Source organism: Equus caballus, chromosome 18, assembly GCF_041296265.1.
Source record: "Equus caballus isolate H_3958 breed thoroughbred chromosome 18, TB-T2T, whole genome shotgun sequence".
Taxonomy (NCBI): Eukaryota; Metazoa; Chordata; class Mammalia; order Perissodactyla; family Equidae; genus Equus; species Equus caballus.
The window spans coordinates 10174342-10192345 of record NC_091701.1 but is presented as its reverse complement, the minus strand read 5'-3'; the positions used below and the strand labels follow the sequence as shown (position 1 = coordinate 10192345).

The window sequence follows — 18004 nt, the reverse complement described above, 5'->3', positions numbered from 1 at the left end:
GGACATGGCGCCAACAGTGAGGCTGATGAGTACAGGAGAGCTGGCGTTTCCTAATAGGTAACATTCTGGAGCACTCGTTATGTGCCAGAAACCGTGAAGTGCTTCGCGCGTTTCCTCATGATGTGGTCCTGTGTGAGGAGCCCTGGGATTATTCCCATCCCTCCGCTGGGGAGGCCGCCTGAGAGAGGTGAAGGAGCTTGCCCAAGGCCACGTGAGTAGCGAGTGTAAGAGGCAGGATTTTAACCTGGAGAGTCTGACTCCAGAGCCCACATCTGAATCCACATGCGATGTTACTTTCTTCATAATGTTGCAGCAATATTAAGAGTTTATTTATTGGGGCATAAAGAAAAGAGTGTAAGGTAATCCCCCCCACTTACCAGTGATTGCTTGAGGAGACTCGGTCCTGAGTGAGAGAGAAGCACTCATTTTGTACTTAATAAAAAACCAAAAATATTTAAGATCAGTGTATTTAAAACAGTACTTTGACTGATCCTAGTAGAATCATGACCATATCTACTTTTAAACTCCTTATTTTGGACGATATTTAGATCAACAAGAAGGTTTTAAAAACACTACCAAGAATTTTCACACATGTTTCACGCAGACCCCAGTGTTAATACTTCATCACGTTGGTTTTATCCTTCTCTCTCTGTGTGTATTATCATCAGCTGTGAGCTGTTTGAGAGTGTTGCGGACACAGTGGTCCGTTGCTCCTAAATACTCGTGGATTTCCTAAAAACCAGGACATTCACCTGTGTACTCTTAGTACAGTCATCTAAATCAGTGTTAGGATTGATAGAGTGCGAATACCTGATCTGATTCTTACTCACATTTCACCTGTTGTCCTACTAATGTCCTTTATAGCAAAAGAAAAAACAGTTTTCTGGTCCACGATCCAACCCCTGATCACAGGTTGCATGCAGTTCTCATCTGTATGGTCTCCTTTGATCTGGAGGAGCTCATCATCGGTCTTTACTTATCTTTCTTGACTTACTACTTTGGGAGAGTACAGGCCATTATTTTGTATAGTCCTTCAATTTGAGCTTGTTTGATGTTTCTCATGATTAGATTAAGGTTGTGCGTTTTTTGGCTGAATACCTGGGAAGGGATGTTGTGTCCTCAGTGCATTGAATCGGGAGGCACATGGTATCTTGGTCCTCCCTGGTGAAAGAGGTGTTTGCCAGGTTGCTTCAGAAAGTTGCTATCTTTTCCCTCAGTAATTAATAGTATCTTGTGGGGAGATTCTTTGAGAATATGTAAATATCCTCTTCTCCTCAAACTTTCACCTACTTGTTTTAGCATGATTTGTGCCTAAAATACTTACTATATTGGCTGGCAAAGGGTGATATTCTGATTCTGTCATTTCTTCCTCATTTATTAGTTGGCTTCACATATTTTTAAGATGTATATTTTATGTCTATTTGTATAGCAGGAGTTAAGTGTATATTTTGATAGTTATCCGAACAAGGAACTACTCTGAAGAAAGAAAAAAGTTTTTAAAATTAGAGTTATTTAGGTACATTTATATTCATAAAGAATTTCAGGCAACCTAATAATTTGCAAACATTAATAAAATAATGTGATGAAGTGTGGTTCAGGCTCTGGGCTTCCTAGCAACCAAATTAGAAATGGAGAGATGACCAGCTGTAAGTTTTTATAACTATTGTGAAAGGGACATAGGCAAAGATTAGCAAAATGTCTTCCTGGATTTAGCAGGATATTAAAGGACACTTTGCGGGAGGGGAAAAAAGCAGAGTGTGGAAAACAGATGAAACAGAAGACAGCACTGAGTGAGGTCCAGGTTATTCAGCTGTGCTGTTCCTGTAGACAGAATCCACCAGCTCGAGCTTTGGACTAGGGGAAATTGTCAGACGGGGTCTGGGTTGAAAAGAAAACCAAGAGCTGGTAGACCCCACTGAGTTATCTGTCTTTGAACAGATTAAGTAGAGGTCTGTGACAAGGACCAGGGCAAAGAATCCAGAGAAATTGGATAAAAATGGCTTGACATATAGAATGGGAGACCAGTCAGCCTGGAGGAATTTATCTGGCTACAGCAGCTTTTTACCTGGGCTTTTGGGTAGGGGCGAAGACAGCTGTTGACTGTGGACCAAAGCCCCCCAGTACGTAGTTGTACATTCTAGTTGTAGGTCACTCTGGCTCTGCTGTGTGGACGCCGCCTCAGCACGGCTTGATGAGCAGTGCTAGGGCCGTGCCCCAGACCTCAACCAGCAAAACCTGGGCCACCGAAGCAGAGCACGCGAACTTAACTGTTCGGCCATGGGGTCAGGCTCCCATTCAGTAATAGTAATTGAGCACTCACTGTGTGCCAGACCACATTCCAGGAGCTGGAGTAAAAGTAGGGACATTCCAGTAAGAGATTCAGGGTTTGGGGACCACAAGGTGGCATTAGCGCACACAAGCTTTATTTGGGCTGTGCTTTGACAGGTTTGCATGCGCGGTGAGGGAGTCTCTCACAACGTGTGGCCATCCAGAGGCTTAGGCACAGGGGCCACCATCCAGAAGGGGAAGGGAAGAAGGGACCCCCCCCCCAGGGGTATCACAGAGGAAGTTTCAGTGTCTAGGTGATGTTGCTCAGCAGCACAAAGGGAGGTCTCTGGGTTAGAGGTGTCTGAAGGGCTTGGGTTCTTTATAGCCCCAGGACTTATCCTGCATGGTTAGCACGTGCTAGGTGCAGTTTCACAGAGTATGCAATGTGCCCAGACCGTAAGTGGCTAAGAGTCTGCTTATTTGGGGCATGTTTAAGACAATTGGCTGTGTAAAAATTTGAGTTTGGCACTGGCAGGCTTTTGAGCCAACAGGTCTCAGACTGCTGTGAAGAAATAAACCTAGGAGCCAACATCCAGAAGCCATCTGTGGCTCATATATATAATGCAGTGACCTGATTCTTATTTACTAAGTTATACTCTTTGGTACAGACTCAAGGAGACCCGAGGCGGGACTTGTGCTGGACCTCAGAGCAGAAGACATGCCTGCAGGGCTCATGTAAAAGAGAAAAGCAAAGAATTAAGGCTTGGGGTGTCTGGAGAAGTCTGCCTCCCCAGCTAACTTTGCTGTCTATAGACATGTTCCTCTCTTCAGAAATGATCGCCGTCCATCCATCTCTCATCATTTCCTTCGCTCAGTCCCCAGGGGCTTTGTTCTGTTTGTTGTTGTGTTATTAATGTGAGAATGAAAAAGCAAACAAATGTTTTTGTCTCAGTTATTACTTTTTCTCATGGGATCTTTCAGGACTTTGCCCTTGGTGGTGGAAACGTCTGTGGAGCCCCTTTAGGTGGAAGCCAGTTTGTTCACGGGGCTCACGGGCTGAGGCGTGTCTGTTATGGGTTTGCCTGTTGAGCCCTGTGACAGTGAGCTGTTAAGGTCAGTGGAGGCAACTCAGGAGTGTGGCTTCCTGCCGGGTGGGGTGTGGTCTGGCCCACTGGAGCTTTGGAGTGTAGGATGCCAAGTTGGTAGTGACTGTTTCACTGCCTGCTCCTTTAGGTCATAAAGGAGTTGTGAGGGGCAGCAATCAGGGCTTTGCCACAGACACTGCCATGGTGCTGTGCTCTGCTACTCCCTCACCTTGGTGTTTGGATGTGATTCAGAGCAGTTGCTCTCACCGGTGAACCTGCTAAATAGAGATGTGTGACTCTCACAGTGCAAGAATCTCTGCTTTACAAAGGACTCCCCTTAATTTTTTAATCCCATGCATGTGTCCTTTAGCATCTACTGAGACAAATGATCAGAACCCACCATGACGTGTGGTCAAAGTTGGGGTATCAAACACCTTGCAGAGTCCCAGTTCTGGAGTGATCCTGCCTCTATCATTTACCGCCTTTGTCCCCACGGGCAAGCTGTTTAACGTCTCTGTGCCTGTTTCATCATCTGTACAAGGAAAACAAGGATAGCTACCCTCGTAGGTGTGAGGATCAAATGAGCAGCACATAGAGAGCAGCATACACCTGGCACAGACCCAGCATTCAATAAATGCTTGCCGTTACTATTGCTCCCACTATCAATGGCAAAAGATAAGTTGATTCTGTTTCTTTTTTAAAAACACAATCAAGTGTAAAGCATTTTTTTAATTAATCACAGACTTTAAATTATTGATGGAATTATGTTACCACGTCACTGTCTTTGCAGGATTAAAAGAACATGAAGAATGAGAGACTGGGAGTATCCTTCAAGATCTGTTAGTCCAACCTTCATTTTACAGATGAAGAAATAGGCCCAATGAGAGGAGCTGCCTTTCCCAAGGTCATAGAGCTAGTTAGTGGCAGAGATGGGACTAGACATCAGTGTTCCTGACTCCTATTGCTTCGAGGGGTGACTCGGCAGTAGTTCTTTTACAGTTGGCCTGGAAACCTCTATAACATTTAGGTCCCTAAGCAAACCATTGTAACGATCCATGTGGCAGCCTCACCTTGTGCAGTGAGTCTTGTGAGGGGGCTCAGCGGAAATGGCTGGTGGGGGACTAGAATGCCCACCAGAGGCAAGTTAGTGTAGTGGAAAAACCTTGGGACTGGCAGCCAGGGTACCTAGGGCTACGCTTGATACTATTCTAGAGATCCTGGACAAGTTATTTAATCTCTGCTTCTTCAGTAGTGAAGTGGAGGTAACAGCATCTGCCTTGCCTGTACTTCATAGAGTAATTATAAAATGCAAAAGGTGAGGTGCTTTAAAGTATAAGGAGTAATTACATAAAGGCCAACGTTGTCATTGTTTGCCAGAATGGAAGCTCTTTGTAGCTGTTGGTGTCAGTATGCTCTCGTTTTGGAGTCAGTCTTCTTTGGAAGAATCCAGTTTCCTGTCTCAGGTCGTTGACTGTGGTAACTAAGGAAGATAGCAGTTAAGCTCAATAATATGGCACTGCTACAGTAGTCGAGCTCATGGAAATTAAACCATACACAGTAAGTGACATCATATGGGTTAATTATATTTTCCTTTCCCTATAAATCTGTTTTATGTTATTTATAGTTTCCTATTCATGTAGACACTAGCAGCAAACTAGGGAATGTTTGTGGCAGCAATTATAAGAACAACCTTCAGCATCATCCCAGACTCTTTTCCATTCCTTTTCTACAAAATTGTTGAGATTCTGTAGTATGTGTTGTAGAACAAATGTTTTTCTGTATGTTTGAAACTTTTCATAATAAAAAGTAAAATAATAAAATAACTAGAGTTATCAAGGGGGGAACAATTCTAATTAGAATGAAAATGCCACTATCTGGAGAAGCCTAACAGTAACACTTGTCTTGGTGTTGTCCGGGTAAAGATTAGATGTGTTGAACTCTGGTGGTGGAGAAGAAAAGGTCCAGAAACAAATGGAATAACTTGGTTGTGTAAACAGCTGGCTATTTGTACCCAGAGCCTTGAGAAAATATTACTAAGGTATTATTTGACTGCTAGCTTGGCAGTCAACAAGGACATTTATTTGGGGTAGAATGACAAACCAGGTTATCTGGAGGTGAAGACCAACATTAATTGAGCACCTATTACATGCCATATGCTTTGTTTAGAAGATAGGGAAAGACAGAAAGAGAAAAGATATATATATATAAAAGAGATGTATATGTAGATATATATATAGATATATAGTTTCAGAAGGTGTCCTACACAAAATAGATCTATATTTTCTTCTGCATCTATAACTAAATCACACTCTAGTAATTTAAAACGTCAGTGAAAATTTATAGCACATTTTATGTTTTCATACATCTTTTTGAGGATAAACCTAAAACACTTTTATAAAAAAAGATATGTATCTCTGAAGGATTTGTATCCACTCTCCTTTTCTTGTATTAGAGCCTAAGAATTGACATCTCCTTTGCCATTTCAGGACTTTTTTGTAAGGATTCTGGGTTAACATATATATGTCTCTGATTGTTGAACTGGTTTGCCACTCTGGGTGGTGGAAAGGTCTGGATATGTAGTGACTGTGCAAAATTTGTATTTTTTCTGGAAAATTTTATTGAGGAATAAAAAAGATTTGAATAGAGAGAGAAACCTTGTTTCTCAGTGCAACACTCAATATTATAAAGATGTTGGTTCTTCCCAAAGAAACCTATAAATTTGAGGTGATACTAATCAAAACAATTGTTTTCCATAATGAACTTGACAAGCTGATACTGTGATTTATTTGGAAGAGAAAATGTGTAAGAATAGTCAGGAAATTTGAAAAAGGACAGTGGAGACATGATAGAGACTCATAAAGCAAGAGCAATTGAAGAGGATAATATTGGCCTATGTTAAATATGCATGCCATTTCAAATCAGGGAAGAATGACTATTACAGTGATAATGCTGGGATTCTTAATTTTCCGTTCAGGAAAAAATATCCCTACCTTTCACTGTACCAAAAAAAAGAAAACCTGGATGGATGAAAGAGCTAAATCTAAATTACAAAAGTAAGATACCATAATTTTTTTCACAATCCCTAGGATAGGAAGTAAGATATAAAATGATTAATAACTTTGACTACATAAAATATGAAAATGTCATAGGACCAAAAAAACCCGCCAAGTTGAAACAAAGTTGGCACACAATAGATTGGCTGGAAATACTTCTACCTGTACGGAAGTCAAAGGAGCAGACTCCTTGAACGCAGTGACCCTGAGTGCGCCCTGTGGACCCGCAGGAGAGCTGTGCGCTCGCCATGATGGGGAAGGACTCGCTCCCTGCCTGACTGGAGGCATCTGGCAGCCAGCTCAGGAGGAGAGCCTTCTCACACGCAGTACCTGCCCTGTCTCCTCCACTTCTTAGGATGTTTACAAGCCCCGTCGGAAATACAAACGCCAGCAGGGAGCAGAGGAGCTGCTTGATGAAGAATCTCGAATCCATGCTACACTTTTGGAATATGGCAGGTAATTAATGGGACCCTGTCTAAAGTGTCTGTTTTATAGAACCATTGGAAAGAAAAGCTAATTTGAATGGCTTCATTGCGATTAACTTGGTTGACTTTTACCTGATTGACTTTGCTGTTTTTGGCCCTAGATTTCCAGAGTCAGGGGCTTTTCTCTCTCAAGTTGTTAGCCAAGTTTCCTGATGGTGCTAGAGACCTGACCTTTGAAATTCCTCTCTGGAATTGCGGGCGTAACAGGGAGCCCTGGCTCTGCCTTCCTTGGGGGTTGGGGTGTTCAGGGCATTTGCAGCAGCGGGGGAGTGTCTGCACTTTGTGCCCCCGCCATTTGTTGAAATCTTTAGATAAACTAAAGAATTGAAAGCAGTTATAGCAGTTTTACTTCTTTAAGTGTTAGAATAAGAGTTTTGGTTTCCTGTGAAGAATTGTCCTAACCAGAAAAAAGAATTTAGAAATGGTTTGTTACTTCTTAAAAAAGTCTCTAATTTTTAAAAAAGCAAGTCTTAGATGCTCCGTTTTTCTGTAAAACACACACACGGAAGTGCTTCTCCTCACTGAATTTTTGGTTGACTCTGGGTGTTGACCTTCGTTCATGTCCTTCGTTTTCTACTTAGGGTGACTGACTCCTTGATGTGAGTGTGCCTCCTTGTGCTTCTTCCTTTATGCTGGAAGTGGTTGCTGTGCGCTGCCTCACAACTCAACCCTCCTTGGGTGGCTGGAACTAACATCACTACCACCTAGTGTCTCCCTAAGTGAGCACCCGATGGCTTCCCCCTCTGGGGTAATAGAACCAGCGGAAATTAGGCTTAATTGGCTTAATTATTCCATCTTTCAAATGGAATTGCAATAACCACTTTGTTTTTGCTTTTGAGGGAGTAGTGTGGGGTCAAGTCCTTCCTTCCCAAGGATGAAAACTAGTCTGTTTTCTAACTAGTTGTTAGTTCTGTCCCTAAGCCACCTGGTGTGTCGACTGCCCCCACAGCTGACAAGTTGCTGCTGTGAATTGAACTCCTCTTCTGAGTCAGGCAGTACCAGAGCAGCTACGTAATTTATGGGACCCAATATAAATGAAAATGCAGGTCCCTTTGTTAAGAATTATTAATAATGATTAATTGTCAAGAAATTCAAGACAGCAACAACAAACAAGTGTGGGGCCCTTCTGCCTGTGGGGGCCCTGTGCAGCTGGACGGTTGCACGCCATGGGCACCGTGATGGGGTCTTTCTAGCCAAGCCCAAGCTGCAAGTGAGTAGATGAGGCTGCACTGCTCTGGGTGACCCAGAGCTGGAGAGACAACCTCTGTGAATGTCACGTGTTCCAGAGCCAGAGTACTTAGGGGAATGTTGTGCTGTTTGTTAGTTTGTATTGTTCATACCTCCATTTTTTCCAATATCCTGGATCCTCCAATGTTCCTGGGAGTGAAAAGGAGTCAGAGAGTTGGTAAATGACCCACCTCATGGAGACCATGCTGACGCTATTTCGATGCTTTGTTTTGAAATCCTCAGTTTCAAATTGGATCTTTTGCGTGCATGGTAGATGGTAGCTGTTATCACCTTGTGAGGGCTGGGTAAATTCGAGACATCCTCTGCATCCTCAGGAGTGCTTGGTGCAGTTTGAGGCCAGAGTCAGGCTGGGCTTTCTTTACGGAAGGGAGCAGGGCACAGCTTCTGTTTGTGACTCCTCTCACATTTGGAGGGTGAGAAAGGGGCACAGTGTCACAGTAGCAATCTTAGTTCCTGTTGGTGGGTCATGCTGAGTTCTCCTGATTTCTAAGACGAGGGTAGGTGTGTGATGAGGATTTTTTGTTTTTGTTTTTTTGGGAGAGGGATTATTTTGCTTTCTGTGGAGCTTTCTGGCAAGGAGAGAGTGGGTTTGTGAGAGGTGGGCAAGTGGATACTTAGGACATTTGATAGTTTTTTTAGCTCATTCTCCTTTGTGAGAATGATAAAGACAGCATTCAGAAGGGTTAAAAAATAATTTGCCCAAGGTCAACTACTAACGATTAAGAACTATTAAGAGCCTCAGACTGTGACTTGAACTCAGGTTTGTTGGGCTCTAAAAGCGTGTCATTATCATTATCTACAAATATTGTTTGAGCCTCCAGTGAGAGTCTGGCTCTTGGTTTTAGAAAGACAGGTGTAGTCTTAGTTATTTGGTCTGAGACCGAATAAGAAAGGAGTGGTTGTTAAAACTGACAGAGTATATTGGATAAAGTTAAACTGCGAACAAGTGTGTTTCATTTTCCTTCTTTGGCAAGTCCCCTCCCCTCCTTTCTGGCTCTCAGACTCTTTCCTCAGCGTTCTGTTCAGAACTCTCCACTGCATGGAGACCTTTCCCCTTAAATGAGGATTACATAACAATATATATGTGAATAACTTTGAACAGTTTGTCTTATGTAGAAAATGGTAAATGTCAACTCTTAGGTGCTATCTGTCATCACCATTATCACCATCATCATTAGCAGCAGCAGTTTTCTGTTCTCAAATGCCCTTAAATGGGACCTTTAGATTCAAATGAGGATGCTATCCTGAGCCTCTCCTTTCAGTTCTCCTTGTCCTTAAATACTCAGTACCCCTAGCACTAACGCTCCCTGCAGTCCCGATATTCTTGCTCTTAGTCCCTCTGCCTTCCCTTCCCCAGTCAAGCGAGGCTGGCCCCCTGCTGGCTCTGGGACTCACTCTGCTCTATCCTGCCTCTCCCTTTATGTTGTGGCATCCCTTACTTGCTCATCCCCACCTAGGAATCCAGATCCCCCATCTGTTGTCAGGACTTCTGTTTTCCTCTTCATCTCACCTCTTAATCAGAGGGAGAGTATTTTGACTCCGAGAGGAAGAAAGTCTGAAACTAGAGTTTCCTCTTTGGGGCTGAAGATCACTCGTCAGCCTAGGCCCACAGTGCATCTGGCTCTGAGGTCAGCATTGCAGCTTATTCCTCCTTTTAGACTTCCAGTGGGTTAAATAAGGCTGAGCTTTAAGTCTGGTCAGCCCTGCTGAAGGCCTTAAGGACCGTGGGTCCATTAAAAACATGTTTGAGTATGTTTATTCAAATGTTATGCTGTTGGAAAAACAAAACTCATAGTTTTGATTTTAGACTTAAAATTGAAACTCTGTAATATTTCAGTTTTATTATGAGTCCAGTCAACTTTTAGGAGCCAATTTAAACACCTAACCATGCTCTACAAACTGCCGCTGTGGGGAAATGCATTTTATGTGCAGTGTGTTTGACTTGCAAGTGGAATTTTGAAGCACAGCCACTAGAGGCTGGAGTTAGCCTTCTCTACGCTATTTGACGCTCAATTTCGAGTTGCCTTGAATTCATTCTGTACTTAGTAAATGAAATATGATGTGCCTCTCCCGGGCTGTTTGTGTCCTGTCTGATGTTGAGGCCCATAACGTGCTCATAGAAGGTAGTTAATAAATGCTTGTTGGATGAATGAAGAATAAGGCCCACAGTCCTTAATATTTAGGGTTTTTTAATGTCCCTATTTTGTTCTGGGTTGCAGATCATTTGATATTTGTCTTAATTTGTCCTGGGGCAATTGTTCTTGATGTTTAGTTTGTTTTTTAGAACTGTGAGTTCCCACATGGTAGCCACTAGCCACACACAATGGAATATTATTCATCCTTGAAAAAAGAATGAAATCGTGCCATTCTAACATCTTGGATGAGTCTAGAAGACCTTATGCTAAGTGAAGGAAGGCAGACATAGAAGGAGAAATACTACATAATACCACTTACTGGAGGCATCTAAAACAGTCAGACTTACAGAAGAAGAGAGTAGAGTGGTGGTTGCCAGGGGCTGGGGAAGGGGGAAATGGAGAGGTGTCAGTCAAAGGGTACAGTCTCAGTTACTCAAGGTGAGCATGTCCTGGAGAGCTACTGTGCCTCTGGGTAGTAGTGCTGGGTGTTGTATTTAAAACTTTGCTCAGAGGGTAAATCATATGTTAGATATTCTTATCACACACACACATAATAATAAATAAAAAGGGTGGAGGAAACTTCTGGAGGTGATGGATACGTTCATGGCATAGACGGTGGTGATGCTTTCACAGATGAACACTCATCTCCAAAGTCATCAAATTGTGTGTGTTAAATCTGCACAGCTTTTGCATGTCGATTATACCTCAAGAATATGGTTTAAACAAAGTAAGAGTGGGTAAAGAGGAAACTGACTTAGTTTAGAAAGCTGCTGCAGGCCTCGTGGACAAGGTGACTGGGACGCTTTTACACTCCCTGCTGAGTGAGCAAAGCTGGCATAGGATGATATAAACCGTCATTTTGAACATATAACAAAATGGATAGAAGGCAAAGTCCAGAAGGAAACATGCAAAAATATTACAGTGATTACTTCCAGGCAGTGGGATTATAGAAGATTTTTACTAATTTTTCTTAAACTTTCCTGTATTTTTTCACACGAGACAAACAATAGAGGTGATTTCAGAATCTAAACTTGTGCCAGTCTCAGTGATTAGTTGCAGACGACAGAATCCATTCTTTCAGGTTCGAGCAGAGGGGAATCTGTTCATGGGTGCTAGGACTGAGATGCCAGGACCACCAGGGGACCAAGCTTGGATGCCCCATGGCCACGGACAACACTAACAGTCACCTGGACAATCAGTGAGCCCGCCCTCGACTGTTGCCGTGGAAACCCCACTGCCTGTGATGCTCAGGCCCAGACACTGGAGCGTGCTGCTGTGGGAGAACCGGACCCTCTGTCCCCTGCCAGTCAGGAGCCCCATCCTCCACCACCTTGGGGGGCTCACTTCCACCTTTTAAACCTCGGGCAGGCATCTGTCCAGAGGAGCTGAGGCTACTGGCAGAACCCTGGCTGCAAGGGAGTCAGGCAGATGCAGGTTTCAGTTTTTTCCAGAGACTCCCATGCAGCCAAGCACAGAAGGAGGGGCTCGGCACACATGTTGAGTGAATCAGCCTGCAGGGTCCACCAGAAAAGTCAAATAAGAGTGAAAAACATGATCAGTTGTACCTTCACCCTCCGAAGGCCCCGTGAAGGCTCAGTTATCTATTGTCCTATAATAGGGGACGGCAGGAAGCTTCCTCTTTGTCCCAGGAGCACTGGCTCTCAGAGCCCCTAGCCTCCACAGCGCACACTGGCCTGACTTCCAGCTGTTACTACCATCCTTGATCCACAGACTAGCAAACCGAGGCTCCTACAGGTTGGGTGACTCATGCTGCTTGGGGCTGGGACCAGGAAGGACTGACTCAGGGCTCGTGCTTGTTCCCTGTCATATTCTGGCTTCTCAGACACGGGACGTCAGGGTGATGGGGCTGCTGGTTTGCCACATTGCTGCACCTCAGCCATTTGTCAAGGAGCCTCTGTACTGTCTTGGAATGTGGGGACCCTACAGTGAACCTAACAAATCCCCTGTCCTCACAGGGGCTTCCTCCTAACAAAAAAGGCAGAGACAGTAAACAGACGTGAGACAGCTCCAGGGGCCCTGAGTGAAAGCTGCCAAGCGGGGGGATGGCGGAGAGGCTCTGAGGAGGGGTCTCTCTCCTGCTGGGTGACAAATGACCCAGACACTGAGCAGCTACTGCAGTAAGTGTTTATTTTCTGGTCTCTGTGGGTCAGGAGCCCAGGGGCAGCATGGCTGGGCAGCTCTGACTCAGGGCTCTCGTGGGGTCAGTGAGGATGTCAGCTGTGGCCACCTCGTCCCAGGGCTGGAGATCTACCTGTAATCTCCCGTGTGTGGCTGGCGGCAGGAGGCGTCAAGTCCTCACCATGTGGGCCCCTCCACAGGGCCGCTCACAGGTAGGGGATCTGGCTTCCCCCAGGAGAGATGGAGATGGAGATGAAGGTTGAGGTATGCACATGCACACGCACACACTCACACATATGCACACACACCCTGCCCTGCCTGCTTTCCTCCCGCACAGCTGTGATGAAATGGAGAACAAAGCGAGGACAAACACCCTCTCCCGTTGTTCCCAGACCACCCTTCCTCCCCGTCCACAGCTTGCTTTCCTTCAGGCTTCCTGAGAATGGCCTTGGAGAGTCGTCCCGCTGACAGAGAGCTGTCTGCTCCTTGTCCCTGTCCCCTGGAGCAAGGAGACAGCACAAGTTTCTGCTGGCCATTCCAGTCTTCCATCACCTGCCAGCACAGGGGGCTTTGTGGTGGGCGCCGATGCCCACTTGGAATTGCTGGACAGGGCGTCCAATGTCCTTCTAGAACAAGGGGTTTCCATTCAGGCAGCTGGAGCACACATCGCTGGGAACTCCCTGCTTTGGATCTTATTTGCTGTTGGCGAGTTCTCAGGGCGGGGCTGGGGGGTTGCGCGCTGACAGGGGAGGCTGGGGGCGTCCACCTGTGACAAGGGGCCTGGATGTGGGAGGAGCAAAGTGGGGGCTCTCTTCTCCTTTTTAAAATAGTAATCCATCACTTCGTTGGACAATTGCTCATTTTTTTTCCTTTTCAAAATTATGATATAGACACACAGAAGACACCCAGTGTATACGCATCCATATGTGTATGTGTGTGTGTTTACAGTTTAAAGATTCATGTAGTGGAGATGTCTGTATTCACCACCTGTGTCAGTAGATGGGATATTGCTAGCAGCCCAGAAGCACTTGTATCCCCCCTGACAACAGCCCCTCTCCCTGGGGTGACTGTCAGTGCCCTGACTTTGTGACAGTCGTGTCCCTCCTCAGCCTCATAGTCTCACTCCCCAGGGGCACGTTCAGCTGAGGCGTTGCATTTTCCCCATTTTTCTCCTTTACGTAAAGTGCAGTGTGCACCCTGTTTGCGGCCTGGCTGCCTGGGTGACTCACTCGGCTGCTGGGGGTGGCCAGGGTACCTGCATTCTGGTGGCTGTTTTGTGGTCCTTGTGTGGATGGGCCATATTCAGCCATTGTCCCATTGAGACATGCAGGCCCATTCCAGCTTGGGGCTCCGAGAGCACACCACCCTAGGCCATGTCCCACGCTTCACTGGCATTTATAGCTGGGAGCAGAGCTTCTGGGTCCAAAGGTGCTCTGACCTTCCTGGGCAGTGCCACTGTCTTTTCTAAACCAGAGCAGGTGTGCGCATGTCCTGTGCGGAGTTCAGGGAGGTGCAGCGTCCTCCAGGAGGATCAGCTGCAGAACAGCCTGGGTGGAGAGGAGAGCAGCCGGCTGCTCAGAGAGGGATGGATGGCGGAGGCCTGGCCGAGGGTGTGGAGGGCGGTCAGTGATGCCGCTGCATAGAGCCGGGGCTGCTGAGAGGGGCAATGGCAGGCATTAAGTCCATGGAGCTTTCCAGGCAGGAGCAGGGGTGGGCAGGGGCTTTGAGGCTGGGGGCATCTGTCAGCTTGGCTGCCACAACAGAGTGCCATAGACGGCTGCATGAACAACAGAAGTTCATTTTCCTACAGTTCTGGAGGCTGCAGGCCCCAGATCAGCATCTGGCAGGGCGGGTTCCTGGGGGGACCCGTCCTCCTGGCTGGCGCCTTCTCCCCAGGGCCTCACGTGGTGGAGAGATCATGCTCTCGTCCCTTCTTCTTGTCAGGGCACTGGTCCTACCAAGCTAGGGCCCCACCCTCATGGCCTCATTTAGCCCCTAGCACCTGCTCACAGGCCCTGTCTCCAGCTACAGCCACCCTGGGGGTTAGGGTTTCAACATAGGAATTTGGGGAGGACACAAACATTCACCCAGTAACGGGGGCTTCGGGGCCTTTGAGGAACTGGAGCCTGCATGGAGCAAGGGGGGAGGGGTGTTGTGGTTATCTGTCGTTGTGTAACAAACCACCCCCTATGTTAGTGCTTTAAAACGAGAATCATCATTTATTCACTCACGATTTCAGTTTGGGCTGGGCCCAGGGGGACAGCTCCTCTCCGCCCTCTGTGACATCAGCTGAGGCCTTGCTCACAATGCTGGCAAGTTGGTGCTGGCTGACAAGCTGGGAGCTCAGCGGGGCTGATGGCCAGGGGCCTTGGTCCTCTGCCATGTGGCCACGTGGGCTTCTTCACAGCGTCATGGCTGGTTCCTAAGAGAGAGAAAGTGCCACTTGCCAGTCTTTTTCAAGGTTAGGCCTGAACCTGGCAGGAGTGTCATTCCTTCCATCGTAGAAATCACAGAGTCCAGGTACAGCTACTGGCCATTCCTACCACAGACCTCGTCTTTTTGGGAAGAGAATAAGAATTATACATATTTAAGGTGTGCAACATGTTTTGGTACTCCGATACATAGTGAAATGGTTGCTACAGTAAAGCTAATTAACATGTACATCTCCTCACATAATTGTCTTTTTTTTTTCTTGGTGCAAACACCTGAAATCCATTCTCAGCAAATTTCCAGTGCATGAGACAGCAGTGTTATTACTGCTGCACGTTAGCTCTCTAGACTGACTCATCCTGCTAACTGCAGCGTGTGCCCTTTGACCCCTGCTCCCATTTCCCCCACGCCTGCCCCTGCTGACCACACAGGCCTCGTCTTCTCTCGGCCGTGTGCGGTGGGAAACATGCCACCTTTGATGTTGGCCTCACATCCTGGGCTAAAGATCTTCATGTCCTTGAAGTGCATATTGCCTAGCTCTTTCTCCAAGCCTGCACCACCCCAAATAATTAAGACATGGTGGAGTACCCCAAAGCTGGGACACTCAGGGCCAGCTGTCTCAATTGCTGGACATTGCTCTGTGGTGAGTGCACAGGACTCTCCATGGCCAGACTTGCAGTGGAGTGTGTGCTTTTTTCTGGCGTGGGGTCCATGGCTTTGATCACATGCTCTGATGGGGCTCTCACCCAGAGAAGGGGTGCCGTGATCGTGACCACAGATCTGATCGGACCAGCTCTGCAGTGTGGCTGTGAGAGGAGGATGGTCTGTCCAGCCTCTCTGAGCCGACCTCACAGAAGCCACGGTGCATCACGTGCCTGCTCCCCACCTGCCACTTAGTAGGAGCCAGGAGTGCGGGTATCCAAATTCACTCACTTTTGTGTTTTTGTTCAGTTTTTTCTTGTGGAAAACCAGAGAGACATGAAAGTAGGAAAAACAGTATAATGACTACTCCCCCCATGTGCCCAGTTCCAGCAATTATCAGCTCCTAGCTAATCTCGTATCATCTATCCCCCCTCCTGCTTCCCCCTTTCAGATTATTGTTCTCAATGTTTTTATAGACTAGAACACACACTGCACAGTGCTTCTGTCCTAAGTGTGTGCATGGTGGGTTTGCACACTGTGAGCTCACCTGGTTAGAATCCTAGTACCCACTTCTGATGTGTGGATAGGGGGGCAAAGTGTTCCCACACCACCAGCAATTCCCTGACATCTGACAATTCCGACAGTTCAACTCAATTCGGACCCTCTCCACTGGAGTCAGCATACTTACTTGGACCAGAGACCTTTATTTCTGCATAAGGTGTCAAGTTACGCTCCCCTGTGGTTTCCTTTCAGCCTGAAGGACTCCCCTTGCTGGAGGCAGGTCTGGCTTACAGCACTCTCTCAGCCATGGGTTCTATGGGAATGTCTTAATTCCTCCCTCATGTTTTAAGGACAGTTCTGCCAGATATAGGATTCTTGGTTGGATTCTTTTTTCCTTCTGCACTTTGAGTACGTCAGCCCATGCCCTCTGGTCTCCAAGGTTTCTGGTGAGAAATCAGCTCCTGATCTAACTGGGGAAAATAGGAGGAAAGCTCTCTTCCTCTCAGCTCTGTGAACGTTAATGATGTCCCTTCGCATGTCTTATGCAACAGAACATTTTCCTATAGTATTATACTATCAGTTAAGTTGTAGGATCATTTTCAGATTAATCAGAATTTAAGGAAAAGGAATTGAATATTTGAAGTCTAGTCGTTATGAGGTCTTTAAAAGCCAAATATGATTACATACTTTTAAATTAGAAGTGAAAAGGCCATTGAAGCATCCTACAGATTTTAATTGCTAATAAAGGAAACACCACTCTCTAATATCCCACACAAGTAAAAAACTCTTTGGGGTCCTTTTTCTTAAGAGTAAAGGGGTCTTGAGACCAAAAAGTGAGCCAACCACTGGAGTCTATCCCCAGCCATGCCTGGTGCCTTTCTTGCTCTGACCTCATAAGGAGCCACTATGATGGAATTGATGAAAACCTATATCAGCCTCTGGGTGGGGTTAGGTTTTCGGTCTTTTGCCCAGGCAGCTGTTTTGGTGACCTGTTGGTGGACCGCACCCAGCTTGTTTTCTCCGATTTTTTCCCCCATTTTGTTTATTTTTTCATCTACTGTTTTTTCTTCTTTCATTTTTATTTTCTTTTTGATTTTTCTTTGTTCTCCTTTCTGATTTTTTTATTTTTTGTCTTTTTCTCATTTTTCTTTTCCTTTCTCTCAGTTTTTTCTTTTTCTCTATTTTTCTTTGTTTCTTTTTTCATTTTTATTTATTATTTTCTTTTTTATTTTTCTTGGTTCTCCTTTCTCACTTTTTTCTATTCTCATTTTTATTTTGCTGATTTTTTATTGTTTTATTTTTCTCTGTTCTTTTTTTAATTTTAATTTTCTTTTTATTTCTCTCATTTTTTATTCTTTTTGTCTTTCTAATTTTTCTTTTTACTTTTCCCTTTTTTCTTTTTCTCCATTTTTCTTCGTTCTTTGCTCATTTTAATTTTTTTCTTTGTTTTTGTTGTTTCTCCCATTTTATTTAAATTTTTTAGTTAGTACTTTTAGTATTAGTGCAGTTAGTATAGTTCGTATTGTTAGTGTAGATAGCACAGTTAACATATTTCTTATAGTTTGTTTTATTTGTTACTAGAGTTAGTTAGTATAGGTGCCCTTCTTAGAATCATTAGTGTTAGTTACTTTTGTTTATTAGCCTAATTAGTAAGTAGGGAGTAGTGTTAGTTAGCGTTAGTTTCAGGTCACCATGTCTCTGGGCCTGGCGACCACCTCTGGCAACAGTAAGACCCATGTAGCCAGTTACAAGCTGCTAAAGACCATCGGGCAGAGCAGCTACTGCAAGGTGAAGCTGGCCCGGCACCTGCCCACCGGGACCGAGGTGGCGGTTAAGATGGTGGAGAGGAGTGGGAAGAGCGCCTCCAGAGCAAAGGCGCTGCACTGCGAGGTCCAGAGCCTGAAGACCGTGCGCCACCCGAACGTGCTCAAGCTGCTGGAGGTCGTGGCCACAGAGGAGACGTCCTGCATCGTCAGCGAGCTCGTGAGCGGAGGAGACCTGCTGGACCACATCCGGAA

The 18004-nt window shown here is 45.6% G+C and overlaps 1 pseudogene; it reads left to right on the top strand.

Moving 5' to 3' along the window:
* Positions 1 to 18004, top strand: part of LOC138915141 (serine/threonine-protein kinase MARK2 pseudogene) — a 53396-nt pseudogene that overhangs the window by 29306 nt on the left and 6086 nt on the right.